The sequence below is a fragment of the Fukomys damarensis genome, unplaced genomic scaffold, assembly GCF_012274545.1.
Source record: "Fukomys damarensis isolate Sample0158 unplaced genomic scaffold, DMR_v1.0_HiC HiC_scaffold_9, whole genome shotgun sequence".
In the NCBI taxonomy this organism is placed as follows: Eukaryota; Metazoa; Chordata; class Mammalia; order Rodentia; family Bathyergidae; genus Fukomys; species Fukomys damarensis.
The window spans coordinates 6,598,432-6,610,963 of NW_022900921.1; the positions used below are offsets into that span (position 1 = coordinate 6,598,432).

The 12,532-nt window shown below is 46.8% G+C and overlaps 2 long non-coding RNA genes across 10 annotated transcripts in view; one reads left to right on the top strand and one right to left on the bottom strand.

Annotated features, from left to right (window-relative positions):
- LOC117285369 overlaps positions 1–12,532 on the top strand; it is a 118,900-nt gene that overhangs the window by 100,749 nt on the left and 5,619 nt on the right. The gene's annotated exons all lie outside the window — the stretch shown is intronic.
- LOC104873147 overlaps positions 2,271–12,532 on the bottom strand; it is a 241,450-nt gene continuing 231,188 nt past the window's right edge. For 7 of the 9 annotated variants that reach the window (XR_004516367.1, XR_004516370.1, XR_004516366.1 and 4 more), the window contains 4 exons: positions 11,733–11,805; positions 11,086–11,247; positions 9,739–9,786; positions 2,271–9,547 (listed from right to left, as the gene is read on the bottom strand). This is a non-coding gene — a long non-coding RNA (uncharacterized LOC104873147). Of the gene's footprint in view, positions 9,548–9,738; positions 9,787–11,085; positions 11,248–11,732; positions 11,929–12,532 lie in introns of all 9 variants that reach the window. The other 2 variants (XR_004516373.1, XR_004516372.1) reach the window with 2 other exon arrangements.

Here is a 12,532-nt window from a genome sequence, read left to right on the forward strand (position 1 = left end):
GGGCCAGTGTCACAGAATAAAACTGAGTTACATGGCACACATGCGTGCACGCGTGCACGCGCGTGCACACACACACACACACACACACACACACAGAGGAAAACAGACAAAAGCAGCAGAGAAACGCAGCTCAGGGGGAGATGCTGGCTCGGGTTGAGCTGACGTCGGGAGCCCAAGCTTATCTGAAAGTCCAGGTCGTCACCAGAGACTGGATGTTCCCGGAATCACTGGTCACAGTGAATGGTCGGAGGTGAGAGGCAGCACCCAAAGAGTGCCAAAGACTCTCCCGGGCAGCCCAGTTGTACCCACTGCAGACACTTTGCGAAACAGCTCCAAATCCAGAGTGCTTCTACTCCGGCCCTACAGACAGCACCTACCTCTGAGCACTCGTAGGACTTTTTTATCCTTGGGTCTGTGTCTCTTCCCTGAGTGCCCCCACTTCCCACATGGCTACATTTGCAGATTCCTGTCCTACAGGCCTCGCTCTAGTGTATGACCCTTATCTCTCTCCGAGCTCTCCCATTTCCTCACCACTAACCAGAAAGGGTTGTCCTTGATGATCTCCAGATCTGCCACGCTCTGCTCTTCCATGCAGTTTTCTGGTGAGTTTCTCGAGTGTGGTAACTTTCCATCGTTCGAGTGCCAGAAGGAGGTCAGGCCCTGACACAGGCACTGAAGATACAGGTAAAGTGGCAAAAGACAGAGGCTCATGATGGTAGGAGAGGGACAGCAATCAGGAAAAGAAGAACGGGTATTTCTCATGAGTCGGTTCCATGGTGAGTTACACAACGCCTCAGTTCTGAAGTCTGGGAGCCCAAGTCTGAAGGGCTGGCACTGGGTGAGGGGCTTCTGTGCCACGCTGCGGTCAATGGAAGATCAAAGCTGAATGAGAGCACAGGAGGGCGAGAGCACAGGAATGCACAGAGAACGAAGGAGCCCCAGCACATCCTTTCATCAGGAATCCTCACCCTCTCACGGTATCGGCGTTCAGACATTCACCAGGGCAGGGCCCTCACAGCCCAAGCACTAAAGGGGCCCGATTCCCACCACCTGGGCATGGGGCCTAAGTTTCCAGCACAGGAAATTTTAGTGGACACATTCAAACCAGAACTGTCCTAAATGCGACTCAGTACATGAAACAAAGAGGGGCTGTTTCCTTAGGGCCTAACAGCCACCCAAAGTGAACTCCCTCACAACAACAATGTGCTAATTTTTCTTATTGTCTGGGCTGTCTGGACTCGGATGAACAGTCCTTGTCTTCTCTGTGCTGTTAGTCAAAGGTATTCAAGCTTCTGAGTCTGCAGGAGCTCTGGTTAGAAGACAGAGCTGAAGACATTCAGCAGAAGCCAGATCATATGTGTGGTTTTATAGGCTAGAGCAAGATTCTAGATTTTTTTTTTCCTACAGGCACTGAGACATAATTACCATGTTTAAGAAAGAGAGTGAAGTCATGGGGCTTTTGTGACAAAAAACAGAAGCCAGACTTCTTTGGGAAGGAAGGATGTTAAGAAAACTTGCCCAGTCTTTCGTCAGGATAATTAAAAAGGGTCCATGTTCCACCGAGAAGACTAAATGATAGCAACCAGGTACAATGTGTTATCCTAGAAGGGAAGAAAATAGCGGAAAAGACATTTGAGAATAATTAAAGAATTTAAAACTTACAGAAATGGAGAACTAAGATTATCCACTGGAAAAAAAGTCACAAAATAGCAGGGATACTTTGCTTTCATGTTTGTTTAAAAAATCATAAATGTATACAATATGTGCGTAGAAAAAATATCCTGTTATAGTGTTACTCTTAACAGGTGATCACAGTGTTAGACTGTGATGTTTTCATTAGGTTAGAAATAATGAGTGTGGTAAGGAGACAGTAATGAAAAATTAGGAGAACACGTAGAAAGCTCTTACCGGTGAGAAAAACAGTCACTTTCAAAAGTTAATTGCAAGGGCCAGGGATTTAGCTCAGTGGTGCCGCCGCCTGCCTTGCAAGTGTAAGATCCCTGTAGAGGCGCAGCGATGCTGAACAACTCAGCCACACACCAAGAGGTCCAACAGCAGACTTTATTAGGGAAGGCAGGTCAGGGAGAGAGAAAAGAGAAGAAGAAGAAGAAAAAAAAAGAGACGAACAAAGAAAGGAAGGTCCATTTATTGGTTTCAGGCTGGGCTATTGCTTGTTTATGAGGAGAGGGTTACTTTTAAGCTATCACAGGCCAGGTTGCCTTTTATGGATTCAGTCCTGCAGAAACTTAGGTTTAACTTCTCCAGACCACTGTGGCCTTGTGGGGAGGGAAACTAAAGGTAAGAGCATGAGGTCATTTTAGGAGGCAAGAAGAACCAGCAGAATGCAGCCTGTGACGGAGGCGGTGTCAGGTCCCTAACATTCCCCCCTCTTTGGTTTAGATGGAGACAGCAGCTGGCACATTATACGCCAGGGAAAAGGGGCCGTGTGTCTGTGTTTTGTAAGTACTTCTGCTGACATTGGGGCCACGAAGCTGTCTGGGGGCAGGCGTGGGCCACGGGCAGCTGCGTTGTCCTTTATGAACATGGAATTGTTGACAGCAGTAGCATTCCCACTGGAACTGTTGGTAGGGCTCCCTGAGAAGAGTCGAAGCACACAAATCAGTTAGTGAAGGAGCAAAGAGGAGTAAAAGATAATTTCTATGAGGCCCACATCAGGCCTCCCAATGTTGTCATACTCAGGTCCCTATCCGATCTTTACGAGCCCTGTGTAGCCCATCTTGGAATATCTCGGTGATGACCTGAGGAAGTGGTCAGCCTTGTATGCTGTCTAGAAAGGTCAGTACAAAGAGGATGGGAACATAATAAAAGCCATAGTCTGCCTGAAGGGGATCTTCTAGCGTACACCCTTTTGGAAAGGCAGGCTCATGGCAGAACAGGTGGACCAGGAGAGCAATGCCTGAGCCCGAGGGAAACCAGGAGGTGCCAGGCACTTGTTGGGGCCCATCAGGCTTTAACAGAACTTGTGTGGACATATGACAGTGCTCGGAGGGGTTGGAGGAATATCTGAAATCCTCCTGATGAACAGTGTAGTACCATGGGAGTAGGTTCTTTTTTGTTCCCTTTGTGTTGGGCTCCTTAGGATAGAGACAACCTCCTGTGTGCAGTAGATACAGTGTTGGGGAGGATATGTAAGGTGAGGTATTAAAGCCCAATTATATGGGAGGAAATTTTGGGCGAGGAGCCTGAAAAGTTTCGGACCATGGGTTTTGGGACAGATCGGGTGTCCTGAGGATATCTTCTAGTCCAAAGGAATATCCTGGGATGTACCAGGCTGTGGACTGGGTGGGAGGGTTAGTAAAACGAGTAAAAAAGTTAAAGATTGTGATTTCAGTTGGGGTGAAGTCCGATAAAGTTTGTTGGAGCCACACGTTAGTGACCCAGTCTGCTGTGTGGGCAACAGGGCAAAGGTGGGGAGCAAACCAGAGAATGTCAATTCAAAGATCATTGAGAAAATGTTCCAACCAAGCTGAGCTCTGAGCTATGGTTGGTTGGTTGGCTGCCATGTAAACTCGGTGGTCTCGTTTAGGTCTCTGGCCTGAAGTATCCTCTGGTGAGCCGTCCGTCCGGAGATTTGAGCAGAAAGGCGGCTGATCTGGGAATGAATAAAATGGAGAACATAGGGGGTGACCGCCAACAGAGTAAGGATAACCAATAGAGGGGTCATAAAGGGAAGTAAAGAAGTTAGTAGAGGCCTGTTGAGCCAGCTAGTTAGTCCCCCATTAGTCCCTGACTCACACTCACTGCGTCGCCTTTCCAGGCTCTCCTGAAGTCTGCAGATTTGGTCAGGTACCACTCTTGATTAGTTAACAAAGAAAAAACAGTTTTCTTGGTTAGCTAAACAAAGTCCTCCTTTTTCTGTGAATAGGAACTCGAGTCCACGACTGTTCTGCAGGACCACCTGAGAGTGTGAATTGATGTGTTGTTGGAGTGTCAGGATCACCTTAGAAAGTTGGGTAATGTCTTCTTCGTGTTGTTCTGTCAGGTGTTTTTCTTGGACAACACAGTGGGACAATCCTGCCGTTCCTGTAACCAGACCTACTGCTATGCCCAGTGCTGATATGAGGGGCATAATGGCCACCTGTAATGCTCTTTTCTGTCAGGTTTGGGCCGTCCTAGTTATGGGGATGGGGATTCCCTCATTTCCTGGTATTATATAGAAAGCGGGGCCGACAGAACTGGAGTGCAGAGAGCATTCCAAGAGGTATTAATTCCCGACCACACAGTTGTTCCACACAGTATGGTTATGTTGGAGAAGGAGTTGTTTAAAAGATAAACGGGTGACATTAGCACAATTAGATATTGGTATCCCCAGTATGGTGATGTTTCCTGTAAGACTGAGGCACACTGGGGCTGGGTGATTAAATGAAAAATTTGGCCTGGTGTCTGTATTAAGCCTTTTGTTGGGTGGAATGAATGATTCCATGGAAGAGGCCAGGGAAGTGGCCAAGCCTGTGGGGTGATGGACAGTAGCCCACGTATGTTGAGTCCTGTCCAGCAGCCCTCAGTGCAGTAGGAGGTATTAGATAACCAAGAAAAGAGCCTCTGGAGAGACCCAAACACCCACAGCAACAATTTTTGTTCCATCCAGTCTGGCTTGCCTTATAAGTTGGGCCAGGGATCGGTCCAAGTGGTGGAGTTCTGGTGAAACATTATGCACAACTTGGATAACGGATGGGGGTGAAGCAGTCCCGGGTATCCAAGACCTGCAGGTGATGGTAACTGTGAACCTGGATCCATCCCTTTCACGTAAAGCCTGAGACCCCACGTCCTTCCGGACTGCCATGATGGATCAGTGGGATCTTTGACTGTGATGTTCATCTTAAAGGGCTGAGGATTATCTAACAAGTTGGAGGAAAGACGATTTGTTGATCTAATTGGGCTGTCCAGGTGAATGGCAGTGTGTAGGGCCAGTGGTGGGGCATAGGTAGATACAGAAAGGACGGCAGAAATCAGCCATGGGCCAGTCTGAAGAGCGGCAGGAATTTGATGGGGTTTGGTCAAAGAATTGGCACAAGGTGACCTGGAATGTAAAGTCAGGAGATCCTACCTGGGTCTGAAGGAGGGCTGAGTAAGGCTGGGAGTGCACACTGCAGGTCTTTTGGCTTGGGTAAGGTTTAGGAGAGAAAACAGGAGCAGGAGAGGAACCATTATTGTGTCCAGCAATAAAGAATGGCAAAGAGTGAGATTATGAGGTAATAGGCCAATGTGAGTAGACACCTGGAGGTAAAATTGTAATTGGGAGGAGATACTATGGCCAATCCTATTCCAAGGACAAGTCCCAGGAGTACTAATATAAGAACACTTAGGATACCAGTGAGTGCTGTAGTGTGGAATGTGTCAGAATACCGCATGAGAGAACAAGAGGGTAGAACAGGTTGGTTTATCTGACTTGGGACTGGATGATGGTGAAGGATCCTGGGCAACCACGTCTTTTGGAATCTGAGAAAGTTTGACCTTCAGAGGTCCCGTGGGGGTGGCTGAATAGCATAGATGAGGTCCTGTGGATATGACTGGGAGAGGAGCATGAAGATATGATTTAACACGAGAGCAATAGAACCATCTGGGAAGGGATTAAGTTTAACCGCTGTCGGAGTTGAAAGGACAACTGTGAATGGTCCCTGAAATTTAGGATTGAGTGGGTCTTTCTGTTGATGTGGTGGAGCCAGGAGAACCAGGTCTCCTGGGTGATAGGTAATCGGCAGTGCAGGGAGCAGGGACGGCAGCAGTGTATCTGCATGTGGCCATATTTGGAATCGGACCCAGTTAAGTAATGGGGTTAGTAAGCCGGGGGGCAATGGAGAGACTGGGGAGTCAATCCTGGGGGCAGCAGGGGGCTTCCAACATCAATTCAAAAGGGGAAATCTGGAGGGGGGCCTTAGGCAGGGATCTAAGTCTGAGTAGGGCGAGCAGAAGGAGGGCGATCCAATTGGTGTGGATGGAGTTCTAGGCTCAACTTTGTGAGAATGGTCTTGATGGACCTGTTAGTCCGTTCTACCTTTCCCGATGATTTAGGATGGAATGGGATATGAAAATGCCAGGAGATTCCTAATAGCTTTGTAAGGCCTTGGGTTACCTGAGAGGTGAATTCAGGACCATTATCAAACTGCATAGTAGGAAGTCCAAACCTAGGTATGATTTCTTTGAGGAGGAGGACAGAAACAGTGAAAGCACGTTTATTTGTAGTGGGGAAGGCCTCAACCCACCCAGAAGAGGTGTCTACCAGAACTAGCAGGTATTTATGTCTTCTTTTCTCAGGCATGTGTGTGAAATCAGTTTGCCAATCCATGGCAGGTAGCAGGCACCTTGCCGATGTGTGGGAAATGAGGCAGGTCTTGAGGAGGGATTGGTCTTTTGGCATATATTGCAGGTGCAGGTGGAGGAGAATCTGAAGGAATTGCTTATCGGAGGGGAAGAGAGTGGTCAGTGGTTCTAGGAAAGTGAGTAAGTAGGGCCCCAGAGCCAGGGTGCAAAATTTTATGAAGATATGTGAGTTGATCTTGTGTGAGGCTTTCTATCTGACTGTGCTGGTCAATTTAGTGGGTATCCATCACGGCAAGCACGGTTGAAGCCAGAGCTGCTCTTTTTGCTGTACGATCAGCCTTGTTATTGGCCTCAGTTATCTCCGATGGATCGGAACGATCGGCCCTGCAGTGTATGATGCCAATTGCTGTGGGCAACCTAGAGGCCTGTAAGAGCTTACAGATGAACTTGGAATTTTGAACAGAGCTGTCCATGGTTGAGCAGAACCCTCTTTCCCGCCAAATTGCTATGTGAGAGAGAAAAATGTGGAAAGCATATTTGGAGCCAGAGTCAAAGTGCGAGTGAGAGTGATAAGTTCTGCCTTTTGGGTGTTTGCGTGGGAAGGCAATGGTCCTTGCTCAATAATTCCAGACTGTGACACAATAGCATATCCTGCCCATTTGGACCCGTTTCGAACAAGAGAACTGCCATCTGTGAACCAAATGAAATCAGGGGAAGAGAGGGGTCCTTCCTGTATATGGGAATCATGAGGTGAAAGGGTTTCAAGTTTCTAAGCATTCGTGGAGAGGACCCTGGTTGGAAGCTGGTAATCGGGCAGAGTGATTTAGAGCAGGACAAAGCTGGAAGGTTAACGAGGAGTCGTGGAGAAGTGTGGTCTGAAGAGACAAGATTCTGCAAGGGGGTAAGCTATGTAGGTTTTTGTAGTTTAACAGATCTGAAATGGAATGATGAGACTGGATGACAGTTGGGGACCCAAACGTGAGCTTTTCTGATTCCTGCACTAGGAGGAATGTGGCACCTAGGCCTCATAGACAGGGGGCCCAGACTCTGACAGTGGGATCCAACCTTTTGCACAAGTAAACCACTGGAGCAAAAGTGGGCCCCATTTGATGGCCCAGAACCCCTAGTGCAGATCCCTTGTTCTCTGACACATAGAGGTAAAAGTGGCGAGAAAGATCAGGTAGGTGTAAAGCAGGAGCCTCTAATAGGCAGGATTTGAGATGGGCAAAGGGAGTAGCTATTAAGGAATTTACCGGTTCGTATGGGTTTCCCTTAGAGGCCTCATAGAGGGGGGCAGCTAGAAGGGAATAATTTGGGATCCAAGACCTGAGGTATCGAAGCCCAGGAAATAGAGACAGCCCAAAGTGTATGACCTATTGTTTAAAGAGTTGAACTTTGGTTGGCAAGACTCAGTATCCCTTTTCTGAAATGAAATTTTAAAATATGTAAGTATCTTGTTGGAGTATAGTAATCAAAGGGGCACAGAGAAGATCATCTACATATTGGATACATTGTGAACCTTGAAGCTGGAGAAGAGACGGACCATGAGCTAGGAGTTGGCCAAACAGATGGGGGCTATCTCAAAACCCTTGGGTACGACAGTCCAGGTTAGTTGTGTGGAGACACCAGTGGAAGGGCTAGTCCACGTAAGGTCAAAAAGTTCTTGGGAATCTGCATGTAAAGGAATGGAGAAGAAGGCATCTTTTAAATCTTGGACTGAAAAATGGGTGGGATTAGATGGAATAGAACACAGGAGCATATATGGATTGGGGACAACAAGGTGGATTGGAACCACAGCCGTATTAATGATGCAGAGATCCTGAACTAGCGGATATGTCCCATTAGGCTTTCTGACCACTAAGATGGGTGGATTGTGTGGGGAATTGGCAGGCCTCAAAAATCCCTTTTCTAATAAACTTTTGATAATTGGAGCCAGTCTGTTTAGGCTAGAAAGAGGGAGGGGTATTGAGCCTGAGTTGGAAAGTATGTAGGGTTTTTAAGGAAGGTCTTAACCGGAGGGCATGTGGCCACTGAGGGGGATTGAATGTCCCACACCCAGGGATTTACCTAGGCAGGGTCAGACCATCTGGATGATGGAGTCTGGGGTTCGATAGCCTGGGACAACAAAAGGCAAAGGGAAGACATCGGAGTGCTGGAGGGGTCCCGTGTCGTGAAATGGATGGAGGTGCCAATTTTGGAGAGGATGTTGTGACCCAATAAGGAACAGGACAAGAAGGGAGGATTAGGAAGGAATGGAGAAATGAAAAATCACCAGTTGTGCACGACAGGAGATGAGTCGGTCGAAGGCGTTGTTTTTGACCTCCTTCCCCAACAACAGAGGTCCGAGACAGGGAGGTGGGCCCCCAATATTCTTACAGTGCAGAAAAACTGGCACCAGTGTCGAGTAAAAAGGCGATCGTCCTACCTGCCACGATGACAGTCACCCTGGGCTCCTGAGCGGGAATCCTAAGGCCTCTTCATAGATCCTCTGCCATTGTGAGACCGATGAGGTCATTTGGGGGAATGGTGGGGATGGCAGCCCAATGATGGGTGGACATCAGGGGGCAGTCAGAACCCCAATGTCCACTCTGTTTGCATTTTGGGCAGGGTTTTGTGGAAGGCTTGGGTTTGGGCACTCCTTGGCCCAGTGGCCCTCCTGATCACAATGGAAGCAGGGTCCCGGTGGGTGAGAGGGTCTCTTATTAAAGGGTCCCCTGTTATGAAGCCATTGTGGCCTGGTAGGATTGATGGCCTATGCTAGTAATTGGTACCTTTTTGTGGTTTTGAGATCATCATGGCCATAATAGGCCTTAAATGCCATGGCCAAAACCTCAGAAGGAGGAGTTAGGGGTTCCTTCTTAAGCCTTTTAATTTAAGTCTAATGTCAGGGTAGCTTTGAGAGAAAAAAATGCATCATGACCAGCCGCTGGCCATCAACAGACTCAGGGTCCAGTTTAGTATACTGACAGAGGCCATCGGTCAGCCTTTGCAGGAAGGCAGAAGGGTTTTCATTTTTGTCCTGTATGATTTCATTAAGCTTATCATAATTTATAGATTTCATGGTGGCTTTGCCTAGCCCATGGAGCAAACAATTAATGTACCTGTCCCGGGCCTTGATACCCATCTTGCGGTTGTAATCCCAGTCTGGGTCCTGCTCCTGCACGGCAGTGCCACCTACTGGGTGGTGGTTATTTGTTAAATGTTCTTGATCAGCAAGGGCGCGTGCCTGCTCCAGCACTCTTCAGCCCTCCTCAGGGGTTAAGGCCTTGGTAAGGATGACAAAGAGATTATGGTAAATTAACGGATTTTTTTTCTGAGCAGCTGTCCTTTTTAGCATTAACAGGAGTCTATCCAGACCTAAGATTTTAATTTATAAAACTGGGTTTTAGAAATTAATGAATTATTTGTAAACCTTTTATAACAAATTTGAAACCACAAGTAAGCATACATTCTCACCCCTTTTCTGCATACTTAGGCCTTCTGGTCTTGTATGTCTTTCTTTACCTGTTTGTAACAAGACAAACATACAAAAAAGTCATGTATGTCAAAAGTATAACTCTTACTTATAGCTTTCCCAATATTTTTTCTGTCTCCTTTAATATTAACCTTCTATTACAAACTTCAGCTGTTAAAATCTTAAAGTGTCCTTTTTCTGTTCTCAGCTTGATATGTCTTAAAATTTGACTGGCTGCCAATAGAACGGTATTAACCTCGAGTTTTTAGAAAAGAGCAAGTTAACCCTATAATTGAAATTCAACAATTTGCAATGCAAAAGAAGTGTTAACGAAACTAAATAGTTTTCACTAGCAGCAGATTGCCACAGGGCCAAAGCTTGAGCAACTCCTAGGTTGGGTTGTTCTGAAATTGTGCGCCGAAAGTCACAGGATTAGCCGAGTATAAAATGAGATTTAGAGCAGGTGAGAGGAGGAGTCTGCCCAGGAAGTAGAGTGGAGGAAGGTGAGGTAGAGACAAGGGAGGGAGTGGAAGGAGAGGAGTCGTCCAGAGAGGAGGTTGAGGGGTGGGCCTGCTTTCCAAGATAAGGAGGAGGATCATCAGCCAGATCTCTCTGGTTTGAGGAGTTGAAAGAAAGAGTAGTGGAAGCAGAGATATCTCAAGCCACTAAAAGTTTGGGGAGGGGAGGCTGCTTTTGAGTCAGAAAACAAAGAGAGAGCTGGCTGCGGAGATGACAAAAGCCCTGAACATATGGAATCTCCAGCCATTTTCCTTGATGCTCATAGAAGTTATAAAGGTCTGGAATTAGACCAGGTTCAAGTGAGTGATTAAGGCAGCCACACGTTTTGGTTACCTAATTTATATCGAGGCCAGATTTGAGTGGATAGGCGTATTAGCCGTTCACGTTTTACGTTTAAACCCTCCAGATTTCAGAGCAAGCACCCCAAGGGAGAGTCCACAGGTGTGGAAGAGCCGGGGCCCATAGCTCCCAGGAATGAGACTGGGGGTGAAGTCTGAGTCCCAAGACGTCTCTTGAGATTTGGAAGTCACCAGTAGTCTTTCTAGATTCCGAACCTAGAAGGAGGGGACCCAAACTCTAAATGGAGACATCTCTACCATGAGGAGGGGGTCCGGAGGAGGAGGGCCGTGCCACTTTCTCGAGGCATCCCAAGAGAGGTGGGGGCGGAATGGGCAAGTCCCAGACTTGTCCCTGTGAACCTGGGAGGCTCACAATGATGGGAGATGTGAGGCCTGGTACCTGGCTCACATTCTGGATGGAATTCTCTTTCCTGGCCACCTGAGTCTGAGTCTACCCCCGCACCCTCCGGACAACTGACGGGGAAGACTTACCCAGAGCCTAGAGCAGCATAGTTGATTTTGCTGGTAGTGTTTGCTGGGGTGGCATCAGGGAAGATGGTCATGGACTTCGGGTGGGCTAGCTGGCGTGTCAGGGGTCTTGGGTTTCAGGCCTCTGACCCTCAGTGAAGGCACTGGCAGTCCCAGATCCCACCTCTGACACCAATGTACAGGCACAGGGAAGAGGGAGAAGAGGAGGGAGATGACAAAGACAGAGAAAAAAAGGTTATTTTATTGTTTTGGGCTGGACTATTGCTTACTTATGAGGAGTGAGCTACTTTTAACCTATCACAGGCCAGGTTACCATTTATGGGTTCAGTCCTGCAGAAACTGAGGTTTAACTTCTCCAGACTGCTGTGGCCTTGTGGGCAGGGAAACTAAAGATAAGAGCATGAGTTCATTTTAAGAGGCAAGAAGAACCAGGAGAATACAGCCTGTGATGGCGGAGGTGTCAGGTCCCTAACCATCCCAAGTTCAATCCCGGTACCCAGAAAAGAAAACAAAACAAAAAAACAAAAGTTCACTGCATAGGACTTGACCTGATAAGCAGATATATAGGGAATATATCTACAGTACAGAGATAGGGACATACTGATGAATTAGCTATTCTAGAAGAGATAAAAGTAATTATAATGACTTACTTTAGACTTGCAAAATAGATGGAAGTTGACATATTCTGAGATGATCCAGACCAGGTAAGTGTGGCTTGAGTATCTTCTCAGAGAAAGGATGAGAAGGAAAAAGATACTCTGTGAATGGGTGACTTCATGAATGAAGCTCCTCTTCTTCCTGGCTGTGTTCCTATTGGCCCTTGGAGGTCTGCCCAGGCCAGACATTCTGAGGCATATTAAAAAGGATGTCTAACTATGTGGAAGGTACACAAAGACTTGTCTTGAGCAGTTCTCCTGGGTTGCTAGTTACAGTATAAATAATATAGCATAGGATGCTTTTTGGCATCATGGTTGCCTTAATAGGAAGTCAGTGCCAACACTTGAGTTGGTACAGAGAAGTAACCTAACTGCTTCCCAGGCTGTGAATTCCAAAACTTTGGGTAAAGATTATCAATGTCATTAATCATTGATGGATGGCAAGATAGTTTTAGTAGCTTCTCTTGGTTACAGGATCTGAAATCTTCAGTTCACACAAACTCACATTACCTAGCTAAGGATGGACACATTGTGATCAAACACAACTTTGCAGATGACGTGGAAGATTGGCCTGCCTGAAATGAAAGTGATTTGACTTTTATGGTATAAACAGTAATAAAGGTTTAGTTAGACATCCACAAGAATTTCCAGAACAGTGACAGGTGACTCTTCAAGAACCTTCCGCTGTTTGAGACTATTTCCTAATTAAGATATTACGGCCAATTCTGTAAAGTGAAAATAAGATTCTTGAAAGGCAAGTCCATCTAGTGTTTTTTTTTTTTTTTTTTTTTTTT